Source organism: Dipodomys spectabilis, unplaced genomic scaffold (assembly GCF_019054845.1).
Source record: "Dipodomys spectabilis isolate Male_0828 unplaced genomic scaffold, ASM1905484v1 ptg000575l, whole genome shotgun sequence".
Taxonomy (NCBI): domain Eukaryota; kingdom Metazoa; phylum Chordata; class Mammalia; order Rodentia; family Heteromyidae; genus Dipodomys; species Dipodomys spectabilis.
This window is the reverse complement of record NW_024871252.1, coordinates 116,455-134,385: the sequence shown is the minus strand read 5'-3', so window position 1 is coordinate 134,385 and position 17,931 is coordinate 116,455.

Below are 17,931 nucleotides of genomic sequence, written 5' to 3'. Positions count from 1 at the left end.
TACATGCCTTTTTAACATCGCAAAAACTTTGTGACATCATTACCAGTGTAGCATCACATTGTCATTATGACAACATCAGCCAATTAGGACACCATAAAACTATGACACATTAGCATTACGACATCATATCGTCATTGTGATGTCACAGATATATTGGAATGCCTATTCTGTGATTCCATTCTATTTCAAATGTGGCAGGTGTGTTGATATCAGAAATATATTGTGACCACATAATTATTATGACATCACAATACCTTGATGACACCACATTGCCATTATGATATCACTAACCCACTGTGACATCACAAACCTGTCCTATTCGCATAAATTTTTTGACATGCTTCCAGTGTGATCTCTTCGGCATCACTGAGTTCATAAATTGTTTAACTCATACTTCAGGTATGACATGTGATATCAGAAATCCACTGTGACATCATGACCACTGTGACATCACACTGCCAGATGTCATTACCACTGATTCACATTGTGATATCACAAACCTTTTAAGACTCATTACACTTGTGCCAACATATGCCTTTGGATACATCATTATCCCTTATGAACTTATATAATCATTGTCAATTAGAGATCTGGCATGAGATTATGACATCACCATCCCATTGTGAAATCACAAACCTATGTGACCACATCACCTGTATGGATCACCATTTGTGACTTCAAAACAATACTATCTCATGTAATGGTAACATCACATTGCCAATGGGATATCTCTGTCCCATTGCATTTTCACCAATCTATTATATCCTCATATTTTACAAAATTTATGGCCTTCCTGACTTCTAGCTCCTTATGTGAACTTGTATCTTCATTGTGATGTAGTAGAATGAAATTGGACATGTAGTGGTGATATTACAAATTCATTGTGACATCACTATCCAAGTGTGACCTTATGACCACTGTGACATCACAAACCCATTGTGACATCACATTGCCATGATTGCCTTCTGATATCCCAAACCTGTTGTGATCTCTTAGCACTTTGAAAAGGCACATGGTGTTTGTAACACCACAGTTCTTTTGGGTAACCATATCCTCATTATGAACAAAGGACAACTGACATCAGACATGCCAAACCATTACAAACTCTTTGTGACATCATCTACAGAGTGAGATCACATTGTGGTTAGGATACCATCAGCCCACTGTGACATCCCAAAATGACAATGACATCATAGCATTATGACATTACATTTTCATTGTGAGGTCATAGAGACAAAGTGATTGCCTATTCTGTGATTTCATTCTATCTCAAATGTGGCATATAGAAACCCATTGTGACCACATCACCATTGAGCCATTGCAATCCCTTTGTGACCTCATATTGATATTGTGATATCATTAACGCAATGTAACATCACAAACCTGTCTTGTCTTCATAAATTTTGTAACAAGCGATTACCTTGATCTGGGCTGGATGCCCAGAGCTAATTGCAGCTTCAACCATGAACCCTCAAACCTCCAAAGAGCAGCCCAACCATTTGTTAACTGGTCTTCAAACAATCAACCTCCATAATAATCATCTCCAAGGCTCCACACTTCAAAGACAGGGCTTTTCCTTTCTCTTCATCCTCCTTCTCTACAGACATGTCCTACATTTCAGGTCTTTTCGTTTTTTCCTTCCACAATTCCCTTCTTCTCTACAGGTTGCTGTACTCTTGACAGGCCTTCCCTGCCCTGTCCAGGTGGCCAGGTTCTGTCCTTTACCTCCTGCTCTCCCTCAATTTCCTCTCCTCCCAGATCTTTACCCTCTTGCAGTCTCATCACTTCTTTCCTTCCAGGTCTTTCCCCTTTTTCTTCCCCCTTCTGTTGCTCTGAACATGCAACCTATATATAGGCTGTACCCTGACCCCACTAAAATATGTTTCCTGCATAACAGTTTTTAATCATCACTTCCCAAATGTCCATGCCCAATAATTTCTTGGCAGCGCACCATGTGGAGCTTAACATCCTATCTCTTCAGCAGCATTTCCTGCCCAGTCCAAGGGCTTGCACCCCCCTCTCTGGTGGTCCAGACCAGGAGGTCATGATGACTATCTGTTCCCGTGGATTATAGGGGTACTGCTGGTAATTACAGTGTCCTGATGGTGAACTAGTAGTGATTGAAATTGGACAAATAATTGTGATATTACAAACTCATGACCTAACTAACCCATTGTGACCTCAAAACCACTTTGACATCATGAACCCATTGTGACATTACATTGCTGTTTAGACACCAGGATCACATTGCGACATCCCAAATTTATTATGACCTCTTATAACCTTCGAAAAATACATAGCTTTTTGACATCACAGTGCCTTTGTGTACCCAAACCCCACTGTGAAATATTGACAATTGAGAATCAGACATGACATTTTAACATCAAAAAGTTTGTGAGGTCATCACAACTGTATATGAAATTATAATTTCACATTGTCATCGTCATATCATCGACACATTATGCATGCCTTTTCTGTGACTTCATTCTACTTCAAATGTGGCATATAGGTGCATATCATAAACAAATCATGAACTCATAACCATTGTGACATCACAGTCCCTTTGCACATCACATTGCCATTGTGATATCACTAACACACCGTGATATCACAAACCTATCGTGTCATCATAACTTTTGTGACATGCCTTTTTTCCTCATAATATGTTGACGACCTCATTAGATTTCACATATGACATTTGATATCACAAATTCCCAGTGACATCATGACCATGGTGACATCACCCTGCCAGATATCATAACCATTGTGTCAAATTCTGACATCACAAATCTTTTAGGATTTCAATATGTGACAACACATACTTTTGTAGGAGCCACAATCCCTTTGTGAACTCTTATACTCATTGTAAGTTAAAGACAATTGAAAACAATCATGTCATTGTGACATTGCCAGCACATTGTGACATCACCAATCTTTTGTGACTTCATCACCAATGTGCCATCATCAACTATTTGTGACACCAAAACAATATTCTGACATGATGTAGTGAGTTGTCATTGCCAAGTTGATATCACTGTAACACTGTGTTTTCAAAAACCTAATATGACCTCATAACATTTTTAAAAAATTCATGTCCCTTAGGAATTCAAGCTCCATCTGTGAACTTGTATGCACATTGTGAAATAGTAGCAATTCAAATTGGACATGTGTTTGAGATATTACAAAATCATTATAGCATCAAAAACCCATTGTGACCTCATCACAACTGTGAATCATAAAGCTATCATGACCCCTAAGTACATTTGAAAACACATAAATCATTTGTGTCATCACAGTCCCTTCGTGTACCCTTACCCTCAATTTGAACACATGACAATTGAATTCATATATGCCATTGTAACATCACAAACCCTTTGTGAATCCATCACCAGTATGACAACATATATTCATTATGACACCATCACCTCCTTGCAACATCACCAATTTAGAATGACCTCATAGCATTATGATATTATATTGTCATTATGAGGTAATAGACCCATTGTAAATGTCTATTCTATTTCATTCTATTTTAAATGTGGCATGTGGGTTGATATCAGAAAATCATTGTGATCTCATAAATATATGGCATCACAATCACTGTGACATCACAGTGCCATGGTGATATCACTTACACACTGATATCACAAACATGCCCTGTACACATAAGTCTTGTGACGTGCTGAAATTGTGATATCTTAGGCCCTTTATGAGCTTGCAATCTGTTTTCAAACATAATATTTCAGTTATGACATGTGATATCAGAAATCCACTGTGACATCATGAACATTGTGACATCATACTGACAGATATCATGACCATTGTGTCACACTATGAGATCACAATCCTCCTAGGACTTCATCACATTTGTGACAACACATGCCTTTGGAGATACCACAGTCCATTTGTGAACTCATATTCTCTGTGATTTCATGACAACAGAAACTTTATGCCATTTGGATATCACCAACCAATTGTGACATCATAGACCTACTGTGACCACTTACCTGTATGGCATCACCAACTAAATGTGACATTAAAACTTTTTGTGATGTCACAATGTGACACGATGTTCATGACATCTGTCAGTGTGATGTCACAATGGTCATGATGTCACAGTGGATTTCTGGTATCTCGTGTCATACATGAAATATGAGGTTGGAAACAAATTATAAGGGCAAAAAGTTCTAAGATATCACAATGTCAGCATGTCACAGAAGTTATGAGGATAGGAGAGGTTTGTGATGTCACGTGGGATTAGTTATATCACAATGGCATTGTGATGTCACAACGTGATTATGATGTCAAAATGGTTATGTAGGCACAAAAATGTGTTTCTGATATCAACTCTCATGCCAATTTTGAAATACAATGAAATCACAGAATAGGCATCCACAAGGTGTCTATGATGTCACAATGACAATTGTTGTCATAATGTGATTATGTCATTGAGTTTGGTGATGTCACAATGAGCTGATGCTCTCATAATGAAAATGTGATGTCACACTGTTGAGGATACCACAAACACTTTTTGATGTTACAATGGCATGTCTGATCTCAATTGTCATTGGTTAACAACAAGGATATGGGAAGACAAAGGGACTGTAATGTTGAAAAGGGCATGTGATTTTTCAAAGGAGCTAAGAGGTCATAGTAGATTTGAGATGTCGCAATGGAATCATGATGTCACAATGACAATATTGCCACAATGGGTTTGTGATGTCATGCTAATGATGATGTCAAAATGGGTTTGTGATGTCACAACGAGTTGGCAATATTACAATCAAATTTCCAATTTCAATTGCTAATAGTTCACAAGGAGGATACTGTAATAATCAGTAGTGCCCTGATAATCTATAGGGTCCAAGAATCAGTCTGGCCCCATCTCCTGGCCAGCTGGAGAGGACAGGGCATTCTGTGGGAGGGGCTGGTACATTAACCACCAAGTGTTGAGCTGTTAAGAAGTGATTGGGCTGTGGGGAGTTTTGGATGTTACAGTAGAAAACTGTTGGCAGTTGGAGTGGAGAAAGGCTACAGACTTTATATATGCTGCTTGTTCAGAGCAATGGAAGGGAGATAAAATTGAAAAGTTCTGGAAGGAAGGAAGTGGTGTGATAGAAGAAGGGGAAAGGCCTGAGAGGAGAGAAAGTTGAGGGAGAGCAGGAGGTGAAGGATGGCAACTGACGACCCAGACAAAGCAGTTCAGGCCTGTGGAGAGTAGAGAGGCCTGAAGAGAAGAAGGAACTGGTAGAAAGGAAAAAGAGAAAGACTTCAAAGGAAGTATAGGTCTATAGCGATGGAGAGACAAAGGGAAGGGGACAAAAAGGCTTGCCCTTTGATGTTTGGAGCTTTGGATATCATAATTTTGGGGGTTGGTGGTTTGGAGAACGTTTATTATATTAAATGTGTCTCGATGGATTCTCTTGAACACTAGAGGTCCTAATTTTTGGAGACCCCATGGAGATTAATCCGTTTGGATGGCATCAGGCCTTAGCCCAGGGAAAATTCCACATAGGTGAGAGTGTCAGCATTCAGGGCCTCGAGTGTTTGTCTCCAGAGGACAAACATGGACAAAAATCATGTAGGTACCTTTAGGGGTGCGTCTGGGCAAGCTTGCCAGCCTGTTTTTGGAACCCCCTCTAGAGGTCATTTGTGGCTTCCTTGGGAAACCATCTGGAACCTCCTTACACATGGCCTTTGTTACCCAGTCAGGCAAAGATATTAGAAGAAATCTTCAAAAGTTTCAAGGTTTTGAGGGAAAGGTGTATTTTAAGTTGGAAATGGTTGCCCAGTGGGTGTTTGTTAACAGAGATAACCTGGAAAAAAAGAGTCTAAAAAGGGAGTTTGAATTTTGGTAGGAGCACCAGAATAGGGATCAAGAAACCTTTGGCAAAGACAGTAAAATTCATTTGAAAATGGCAGTAGGGAACCTCTAGGATTAAACCAGTGTGCTTATTGTAAGCAAAATGGACATTGGGAAAAGGAATGTCCAAGGAGGAGAAAGACAGAAAATGACAAGTAAGTAATCACATTAACCACCTGGAAAATGTATTCATATCTCTGGGAAACATGCAAAGGAGCTTGGGTTCCCGAATTCCAACTGTGTTCAATTTAAAAAGCTGCCCTCTGAACTTAAGAAGAAATGTGGTAAAGAAAAAATTCACCCACTTGTAACTCAAAACACAGGCTTATAAAAGATTGAATCTCCTATAGGTGCCAGCCATAACCCACCAAGGGGTTAAAAACCACATAGAGCACATAGGAGAAAACAGGAATTATTTAACATGAAGAAAAGATTTGAAAATATAAATTAGGAACTTGTGTGAGTCAAAAATGAGAAGAAAATCCTCAAAAGGAACCTAGAAAACACTCAGAATCAAATGAAATTCAAGTACATTAGCCTGGATGAGCATGAGGCGAATTAGGAGACTACAGGTCAGAGGCCAACAGAAGCACAGGACAGCAATGCCGCCATCCTTGCTAACCACAAGTGAGGCCAAGGAAAGATCTTCATGCTGCATTAAGAAATCATAGCCATGAAAAAGGAGCTGGACCTGATAAAAGAATGTATTATGGTGAAGTACATGTTGATTATTAGCATTGAAGGGTGTCACCAGAAATTCAAGGCAACAGAGAAAGAAGGAAAGAGTAGTTAGCAGAGAAGACAGGGAAGTGCTCTGTCATAGAAGATCAGGCCAAGAAAAGTGAACAGGAAAATATCAGGCTGAAGAAAGAGATTGTTACTCTTCAGAAAGATTTAAAGGACCACATGCTCTGATAGAGAATGCCGGGGAAAGGGAAAGAGCATTGGGAAGAAAAACAGAAAAGCTAAACAAACATTTGAAAGATCTGTCAAAAAATTACACTGAAGTGGAAAACCAGAAAGAGAAAATACTAGAGTAAAAGGCCAAAAAGACTGCTGAGACCTTCACCCTAAATGTAATGCAGAAGCATCGAGTCCCAATGGAACAGATGGAGGTGGGAAAAAATACCTCTCAATAGCACATTTGTGAACTTAAGGGAGGAGTTGAAGAGCAAGAAAAGGTCATGTGACAAGGAGCAGCAGTTGGCCAGTCAAAGGAACTCTCCTGTGACCCTGTCAAAATACTTGCAGGTTAAGGAGCACATTGAGAAGGAGAGTAAGATCATGAAAGCAAGTTTGAGAGAAAAGGAGCAGAATAAAATAGAAGTCTCCAAGGTTCAGAGTTCTATACAGGAGTTAAACTAGAGACCCTAAGATACAGGGAAACATCTAGCTGATCAGGTAGCTTGGGAGACCACTCTAAAACCAGTGGGGTCTCTAGAGCTACTAGTTAATATTAAAGGAAGAAGCAAAAACAGTTGTAATAAGTGTGCAAGTGTTGACACTGACCTTGTGAAAAATGTATACAGGCTTAAGCTTTCTGTCAGTTTACATGTAGATATTTGCATCCTGGTAAATTGCCCCAGGCCACTGCCTATAACTGTTCGAAAACCAGTGGGGCCTCAGCTTGACAATCCTTTGTAATGTTTGTAGGTAATTTCCAACAGGTAAATGCTGAAAAGCTGGAACATATGGAAACAATTCATATGTGAGGAACCACAGATGGTGAATTTGGGAAAGTGGGCTTCACCGAGGTAAAGCCTGGAAAGTATGGTTATTGGTATCTGTTACTAATTGTGGACACTTTTTCAGGCTGAGCTGAGGCATGTGATAATTTCTTGATTTGGCTTACCTTTAGCTATGGGGTCCAAAGATGCCCCTTCATTCAGGGCCTAAGTTCTCAATTATTAACTAACACCCTAGGAATAAATTGGAAGTTACAATCCATTTATAGATCTGAGAGTTCAAGGGACTAGAAAGAATGAATATGACCTTAAAGGAAACATTAACTAAAATACAGTGATTGGCCATAGGTAGGTAAGCCTCCTGAACTTTGCTCTCCTTCGAGCAATATGTAGCCCTTATGTTAAAGGATTTAATCCTTTTGAAATACTTTAGGGTAGACCACCCCCTTTGATTGCTAAACTTGGAAAGGCTATATTAACATAAATGTCTAATTACAATCTGCAGGCTTTACAACATATTCTTTTATGTACCAATCCTTTGGTAACCAAGGCCCAGAGGTCGCCTAAGAAAAACTCCACCTGAAGGGGAGGGCTCTGTCCGGACGAAGGAGGACACCTAGTGGAGGAACTGGAATAGGTGGGAAGATGGCAAACAGACAACTCACACACAAGAGGAGTGAATGCCAAGTGCGATTAATGCAGAGGATAACAAGCTTTTATAGCAAAAGTCTCCATGAGAAAGGGTAAAAGGTTACACAATCTTGCTGCAAGGCTTCGTTCTTGGGTGGTCACCAGCTGGTCGCCTGATCTTGTTTTTTGGATGACAAGTTATGATGATAGGCACTTGTTTTCAGCTTTACCTCTAATTTTAAGAAATACAATTGGTTTCGATGTTTATCACCTATTAACCATTACCCAGAGCATATGGGCAAGGTGCTGAACAGAAAGGCATGAACTCTAGTACTTTATTATTACTTTTGTTTAGTTTTGTACTTTATGCATTTTAAATCTTTTCTAAGCAATTGTGCTTCTTTGCCATTCTTTAGAAGGTCCCCAATTTGTGACCAAAAGTCATGATATTCAGTATACTTAGTTAAATCTGGCCATATATCAAATTTAAGCTCATAGTGTCTTTTCTGTAACCCTTTCACATAATCGTTTACTCTTTTCTATAGAGGCCTTAACTGTCTCATAAGATCTTTCTTGTTCCTTCTTTAATAGTAAGCACCAAAGAGGCCAAGATCTAGCAAGTCTATCAGTAAATGAAAGAGAGTAATAGGAAGTTCTTTCTCCTAAGTAGTTTTCCCAACATTGCCATGCTTATCATACACACCTGTAAAACGATATGGATCTGGGGGAAGTCTTTGGGGTCCTCTAGATAATGGAGGATCCCACCATTTACCTCTGATAAGCCATTGCCACCTTTCATCTACCAATCTTTTAGGAATCTTATTTAGCTTTTGGCCTAAATATCCCTCTACATCTTTCTTATCTACAGGATATCTATATGAGTCTATTGTATATGCTTTAGGATTAAAGGAAAGTCTCCAGTAGTCATACACTCTTTCTACTCTAGCTGTGCCTACAGCTTCTTGTAAATCTCTTACAATCAATTCCTTCTGCTGAAGTGATGTCATGAACCCCCAATACTTTAATATTTACTTATGACTTGTCTACTAGCCTCCGTAAGAAGGGCTTTCAGGGTAGCACTTAACTCTGGTGAGTTATTCATATTTTCAGGACACTCATTAGATGTTGGGGTCATCAACACTTTTAAGAAAGAGCCTTGAACTCCTCCAACTCTTCAATGAAATTGAAAGAGAAAGCTCACTACCGAACACATTCTATGAAGCCATCATAACCCTCATCCCAAAACCAGGCAGGGACTCATCAAAGAAAGAGAACTATAGACCCATTTCTTTGATGAACATTGATGCAAAACTTCTCAACAAAATTTTGGCCAATCGACTTCAACAATTCATCCAAAAAATCATACACCACGATCAAACAGGATTCATTTCAGGGATGCAAAGCTGGTTCAATATACGCAAATCAATTAATATTATTCATCACATCAACAGGAGCAAGAATAAGAACCACATGGTTATCTCAATAGATGCAGAAAAAGCATTCGACAAGATCCAACACCCCTTTATGATGAAGGTTTTGGAAAAATTAGGAATCCACGGAACATTCCTCAATACAATAAAGGCTGTTTAAGACAAACCTACAGCCAGCATTATACTCAATGGTGAAAAATTAAAGCCATTTCCTCTTAACTCAGGAACAATACAAGGATGCCCAATCTCTCCACTTCTCTTCTATCTAGTATTAGAATGCCTAGCTACAGCAATAAGACAAGATGCAGACATAAAGGGGATCCAAATAGGGAAAGAAGAAATAAAACTCTCCCTCTTTGCAGATGACATGATCTTGTATTTAAAGAATCCCATAGATTCCACTCCCAAATTACTCAAGCTGATTCAAAACTTCGGCAAAGTAGCAGGTTATAAAATTAACCCCCCAAAATCAATGGCTTTTCTGTATGCCAACAATGAGAAAAGTGTGGCTGAAATTACGAAAGCAACTCCATTTGTAATAGCCCCACAAAAAAATAAAATACCTAGGAATTAACTTAACTAAAGAAGTGAAGGACCTCTATGATGAAAACTTTAAAATCTTGAAAAAGGAAATCAACACAGAACTTAAAAAATGGCAAAAACTCCCATGCTCCTGGATTGGAAAGATTAACATCGTGAAAATGGCAATACTTCCTAAGGCTATCTACAAATTCAACGCAATACCTATCCAAATTTCAACCTCATTCTTCAAGGAAATAGTAGAGGCAATCCAAAAATTCATATGGAACAATAAAAGACCCCGAATAGCAAAAACGCTCCTGAATGGAAAGAACACTGCTGGAGGAATATCAATACCAAACTTCAAACTCTACTATAAAGCCATAGTAATCAAAATAGCTTGGTATTGGCATAAGAACAGACCTCAGGACCAATGGAATAGAATTGAAAACCCAGAAATGAACCTACAGACCTATAGCCATCTAATCTTCGATAAGGGAGCTAAAACAATAGAATGGAAGAAAGACAACCTCTTCAGTAAATGGTGCTGGCAAAATTGGTTAACTACATGTAGAAAACTTAAGCTAGATCTTTATATATCACCCTGCACCAGAATCAACTCCAAATGGATCAAAGACCTTGAAGTCAAATTAGACACTCTGAAAACATTACAGGATGGAATAGGAGAAACCCTGGGTCTCCTTGGCTCAGGCCGAAATTTTCTGAATAGAGACCCGGAAACACAACAAATTAAAGAAAGGTTGGACAAATGGGATTGCATAAAGTTGCAGAGCTTCTGCATTTCAAATGACATAGCTAGCAAGATCAATACAAAGCCCATGGATTGGGAGAAGATCTTTACTAGCTATACAACGGACAAGGGTCTCATATCTAAAATATACTTGGAACTCAAAAAATTAACCCCCCCAACAACAAATCCTCAAAGAAACAACTTCCCAATAAATAAGTGGGTGAAAGACTTAAAGAGAAACTTCTCTGAAGAAGAAAGAAGGATGGTCAATAGACACATGAAGAAATGTTCAACATCCCTAGCCATAAAAGAAATGCAAATCAAAACAACATTGAGATATCACCTCACTCCAGTTAGAACAGCAAAAATCAAGAACTCTAACAACAACAGATGCTGGAGGGGATGTGGACAGAAAGGAACCTTACTTCATTGTTGGTGGGAATGTAAACTTGTTCAACCACTTTGGAAAGCAGTATGGAGGTTCCTCAAAAGACTTCACATAGAGCTCCCCTATGACCCAGCAATCCCACTTTTGGGCATTTACCCAAATGTTTAAAAACAACACCACACTAAAGCTACCAGCACAACTATGGTTATTGCAGCATTATTTACCATAGCTAAGATATGGAACCAACCCAGATGCCCCTCAGTAGATGAATGGATCAAGAAAATGTGGTATATATACACAATGGAATTCTATGCCTCCATCAGAAAGAATGACATTGCCCCATTTGTTAGGAAATGGAAAAACTTGGAAAAATTATATTAAGTGAAGTAAGCCAGGCCCAAAGAAACCTAGGTCCCATGGTTTCCCTTATTTGTAATTTCTAGTATATGTATGAGTCAAGCGGAAAAGGTCAGATAATGTGATGTCAGGAAAATGAACCCTTAGATGTGTATTTTAATGTTTTTTTCTTTCATGCATGTGTTTCTAGCACATTTATAAGATTATATCTTTGTTGCTTTGTATGTCCCTTCCCCACAGTATAACCCCTGCTTTCACTATATTTGATGTCAGTATAACTTGTGGAGGAGATGGGGAAAAACCAGTTGTTTAAGGATACAGGTGGACCTGTTGCAACAATGAGAAGTACAAGTTGTCATGTCCAAAACGAGCTTTACAACGATGGTGGGGGGGGGGAAGGGGGGGAAGGGGGGATGGAGAAGGGTTGGGATTGGGGGGGAGGGGGGAGGCTGGGAAGGGATGTGAAGGGTAAACAAATGAGGAGGCTGCAATGCTTGGTAAGAAATGTACGCATTATCCTGCCCATGTAACTGTAACTCCTCTGTACAGTATGTTCACAAATAAAATTAAATTAAATTTAAAAAAAAAAAAGAAAGAGCCTTGAATAAGTGAACGTTGAGCATGAGTAAGTACAACAAGAAACAGGAACAGTAAAAGATTAATAGGCACTCCTATACAGTGAAGAAAAGACAAACAGCTACACATCTTTCCCAGGGGCTTGCCAGCCTTTTCCAGGAGGTAGGCCTCTTTGAAGCCCCATTCTCAGATCTGAAAGCAGGTTTCCCATGCTAAGCAGACTCCACTGGAGTAAGAGTGGCAGGGGTCAAGATGGCGATGGAAAAGCAGGGAACCACCACAGCCCTCTCTAACCAAATACAGATTTCAATGCTCTGTTTCTCCAAGTGACCCACCAGAAAAAGGGCGATTACTCAGAGAGCTACAGGAAGTGAAAAAAGAAAAGGGAAAAACTTACACAGACATTAAAATGGGAAGACCCTTCCCACACCCCTTGTTGTTGAAGAGGCTCCACACTGAGCAGCTTAAGTGGCAGGGCTCCTTAACAGGCTGCTTAAGTGGCCCGGCTCTGGACCTTCAGAGGACAACACACTTGCAAGCATCCCAAGGCTCCCAGAAGACTCCCAAGAGCCAGTGCCAACCAAGAGAATTCAAATAGAAATCTCAGAAGGCAGAGCCAGCACAAAGACTCCCCTCACCCTCCCTGGCACAGCACCTCTGCCTGGCTGGTGCAATCATCTCAACCCAGTAAGGAGCAGCAGAGCTGTCAGCAGTGGCGAACGACCCTAGACTCACAGCATGGCACCTCTGTCCTGCTGGCATAAACATCCTAGCCTAACCTGGAGCAGCAGTGGCAGCTGGCAGTGGTGGTAAACCACCCAGACTCTGGGCACAATGCCTCTTGGCACTAGCCACAGGAACATCCCAGACCAGCCCAGGGAGGCAGCGGTGGCTGGGGCGGGGACAACTGCAGTGAACAACTCCAGACCCATGGCAGTTTGTGCCTCTCCATATTGGCCCGCATCAGCAGCCCAGCCTAGCCCGAGGCAGAAGCAGTGGTTAACACCTGACTCGTGCTGTGGTGCCTTCCTTGCATAAGTGGCCCAGCTGATCCTGCAGTGGCAGCAGCTGGGGTAGTGGCAACAGCTGCGGCAGCAGCTTCGGTGTCAGCAGCAGCGGCATCGACAGGAGCAGCAAATGACTCTGGACCCTTAGTGGGGTGCAGCACCTCTCCAAACTGACGTATAAGAAGTCCAGTCCAGCCCATGGTGGCAAAGGTGGTGAACATCCTGACTTGAGTCAGGGTGTGGTGCTGAACAACAACCCCAGAAAATCCTCATGAACTTTCCTGCCTGGGCTGGCTTTGAACCTGAATACACAGATCTGAGCCTCCTGAGTAGCTATAATTATAAGCATTCACACAAGCAGGGTCTTTTTCTTTCCAACCCCCTAACTTTTTCTAAAATAGATAATTTCTTAGTTCATTCAAGGAATTTAGGAAAATACAAGAGGATCGACATAATATCCTGTATTCTATCTGACCATAGTGGAATCAAACTAGTTCTCAATAACAAGGCATAAAGTAGAAAAAAACTTAAACACATGGACATTAAACAGCACTCTATTGAACAATACATGGGTCACAGAAGAAAATAAAGAAGAAATTTAAAAGTTCCTACAATTCAATGACAATGAAGATACATCACAATGAAACCTATGGGACACAGCAAAAGCAGTCCTAAGGGGCAAGTTTATTGTTCTCTGTGTGCACATCAAGAAAACATAGACCGATTAAACAATCTTATGATACAAATAAAACTGCTAGAGAAGCAAAAAAAAATTGAACCTAAAATTGCTAGACAGAAAGAGATAACCGAAATAAGAACTGAAATTAATGAGAGACTAAGAAAATTATAAGTAAAATTAATAAAACAAAAAGCTGTTTTTTTTTAAAAAAAATCAGTAATACTGATGGACCACTAGTAAGAGCAACAAAATAGGAGAGGAGACCCAAATCAATAATATCAGAGATGCCAAAGGAAAAATTACATCAAACATGCAAGACATCCAAATAATCATAAAGAAATAATTCCAGACTCTACTCACAAAGGAAGGAAAACCTAACAGAGACAGCTGAATTTTTACAAAAATACAAATTGTTATTTCCCCCTTTCCTTTTCAGCCATGCTTCTCCACCATGTATGATGGGGGCAGAAGTTCAGTACATAAACTTCTTTTCCTGCCTGAATAGCATGTGGTGTTCTCTTCATCAGCTATCTAATGAAACCTACCTATTTAACATACCTTACATATGGTGCTCTGTCTAGGATGGGGTTTTTGAGTTGGAAATGTTAGAATTTCCTAACCACCCTTTTTTTCTGCAAACCAAACTGCCTTGAGACACCACATGAGACTTTTCACCAATACCATTGCTGGCTTTGACATCCACGCCCACACCACTTCTCTACTCTGGTGAGTGAAACTAGTCTCTATGGCTCTCTGTTTCTCAATCTCTGTTCAGATGTGGCGCCATGCTTAAGAGATCCTTTGGCCTTTAGCCGAAAGGCTTGTCACTCTGGATCCGAAGATGCTTGTTTTGGGGGCTTGGACATTTCTTTCTAGAGAGTTCTGGGGGAAGTCGGGACGCAACTTCTGCCTGGTCAGCTCTCCTTCATTCACCAGACTGACAGTCCTACACATATATTAGGGTGCTGCGAGCCATGCCTGAGCTGTGAAACCCCTCTGAAATGCTTCTTGCACTCCCTGGATAGACGGGACACATAATATTTTTATGCTGCTGTCAGATTTAGACAATTTTTGCCTCTGTAATGGTACATGGTCGAAGTCTGTTTACTTTCAGGCTCCCTTTGCTCTCTGCCATTCATGTCCAACTTTCCATATCTCTCCCTTTCTTTTCTACAACATTTTGGATTGTGCCCTGAAGAATGCTACATGGGCTGGGTCCTGGGACCCCCTCTAATTCCCTCATAAAGGCTAGCCAAACTAGGCTTGATTTTTTTGTTAAGATTTTCTTTGCATTTTTTCAGAAATTCGCCATCTTGAGTTTGCCATCTTGGCCAAATGGTGGGTTAAGGGTTTGGCCCCATCCATCCTGTACCCTTCCACCAAGCTTACTACTCCATTCATCTATTTCTAATGTGTCTTGCTAACAAGTTGCTCTTTTCACAGACCCTGGTAACTGATGCCCAACCATCTGATGTGATTTGTTAGCAGAGATATCTAAATATTTTTGTCAAAAATTTTAAGTTTTGTGTTTTGCCTTTTTTGTTTTGTGTTGTGTAGTTTGGTACTGACTAAGTGATTCTAAAATATTGGGTATATCTGTGCTAAGATTCTCACGTCTAACGAGGTTTGTCATTGCAGATTATTTGGTCAATTCTTGATAAGGGTCAGGTAAGCCCTACTTATTCTATTTGATCTCCTTGTTGCTTTAATTGGAAATAACAAAGGGCTTTTGTGGCAAAGATTGCAGTTCAAAGCCAGCCCAGGGCAAAAATCCCTCAGATTCCATCATCCAACTAACCTGCAAAGAAAGGCTGGAAGTATGGCTGGAGCCTCTTATCTCTAACCTTCAAACACTGGAAGAGGTACTATAACTCAAAGTGGTAGTGTGTTAGCCTTAAGCAGAAGTGCTCAGGGACAGTGTCCAGGACTTAAGTACAAACCTCCTTGAATACCAGCTGGGACAAACTATTCCAGCAATGAGCACCTAGACTCGGCCAGTCTAGGGAACAAGAGAACATGGAGAGGAATAAGAGGAGATGATAGCACATCAGCCACTTTGTGCCTCCCCTTTCAAAATAAACCAGAGCCAGGAGATCAATGGAAGTAAGAAGGCTTCCCATCTAATGTTCCTTTCTGTCTAACTTTCAATTGGACAGGAATTTATATTCTTTCCTTTGTCACTTTTCTTCTCTACCTAGTCGCCAGATGTCAGAAGTAGCTAGGGACATTTCTACCAACATATTCAGCCCCAAGTCCTTCCTCTTGTCATTTACTTGCTCTTTAGTACTTTTTTCAGTCCCTCAATGCCTCATGAGACTTCTCCAGACTTGATCCAAGACTCCAGACTTCATCTAAGGACTCAATGCCCAAGTGACAGCTGTTGCCTGCTTCCTTCGCCCAGAGGGGACCACATCTCAGCCTTTTACCCCTACTGTTGATGGCCCTTGCAAACAAGAAGTAGCCAGAGAATGTTCATTCTTTTTCATAATTATGAAAAGGCTGGAATATCAGTTCTGAACAGGGACACCTCCATCCATTTTGGCTAAGTTTCTGCCCAGCATCTGTTACATAGGTAACTGGCAGACCTGGAAGTCACATCCTGGGCCATGTGTGGTCACATGCCTCCCATCTGACCTTAGGAGGGTCCAAGACCCTGAGGTCACATCCAGTGTGACCACACATTTCCCCCACCTAGCCACACCTCTTCCTGTCCCTGGCCTAGATAAGTCTTGGCCCAGAGGTGGGTCGCCCCCCTTCCTTTTCAGCCATGCTTCTCCACCATGCATGGTGGGGGCAGCAATTCAGTAAATAAACTTCTTTTCCTGCCTGAAAAAAAAAAAAGAAATACAAATTGCCCAAACAGAACCAAGAAGAAATAAATCAATAAAACTTGTCAATAACCTACAATGAGATAGTAGAAGTAATCAGAAATCTTCTAATAGGAAAATCTCAGGACCTAATGGATTCACTACAGAATTCTATGAGGCCTTTAACGAGGAACTAATACCCATACTCCTCAAGATCATCAGAGAAATAGAAACAGAGGGAGTAATCCTAGACTCATTCTGTGAAGCCAATATCACATTCATCCCAAAACAAGGCAAAGACACCCCAAAAAAGAACTACAAACAAACCTCTTTGATTAAGACAGATGCAAAGCTCCTCGATAAAATTGCAGCCAACAGAATCCAGAAACATATCAAAAAATCATACATTATGACCAAGTAGGCTTCATCCCAGAGATGCAGAGATGGTTTAACATGTAAGTCAATAAATGTAATCCATCACACCATCGGATCCAAGGTCAAGAACCAGATGATTATCCCCTTTGATGCGGAAAGGGTTTTTGATTAAATTCAGCATTCATTCATGTTAAAAGCTCTGGAAAAAATATGAATAGTAGGAATACAATAGAATACTTACATGGCAGATCAAAGGCCAATATTATACTTAATGGGGAAAAACTATAAGCAATTCCCTTAAAAACAGGAACAAAGCAAGGATGCCCACTCTCTCCACTCCTCTTCAATATAGTTCTGGAATTCTCAGCCAGAGCAATGAGGCAAGAAAAATACATTAAAAAGTTCCACATATGAGAGGAAAAAGATCGATCCACATAGGAGAGGAAGAAGATCAAGTACCTCTTTTTGCAGATGGCATTATTTTATAAATTCACGATCCCTAAAGCTCCATCCCCAAACTCTTAGAGCTTTTAAACCAATTTGGCAAAGTAGCAGGATACAAAATTAACCCACAAAAATCAGTTGCCTTTCTATACAGCAACAATGTCCAAGCAGAAACGGAAATCAAGGAAACAACCCCATTCACAATAACCTCAAAAAAAAGTATCTAGAAATTCCTAACCAAAGATTCAAAGGGTCTATTTCATGAAAACTATAAAAGCCTAAAGAAAGGAACCTTAGAGGATACCAAGAAATGGAAAGACTTCCCATGGCCCTGGATAGGCAGAATTAATATGGTGAAAATAGCTAATCTGCCAAAATTAATAAACACATACAATGCAATACCCATTAAAATTCCAATGA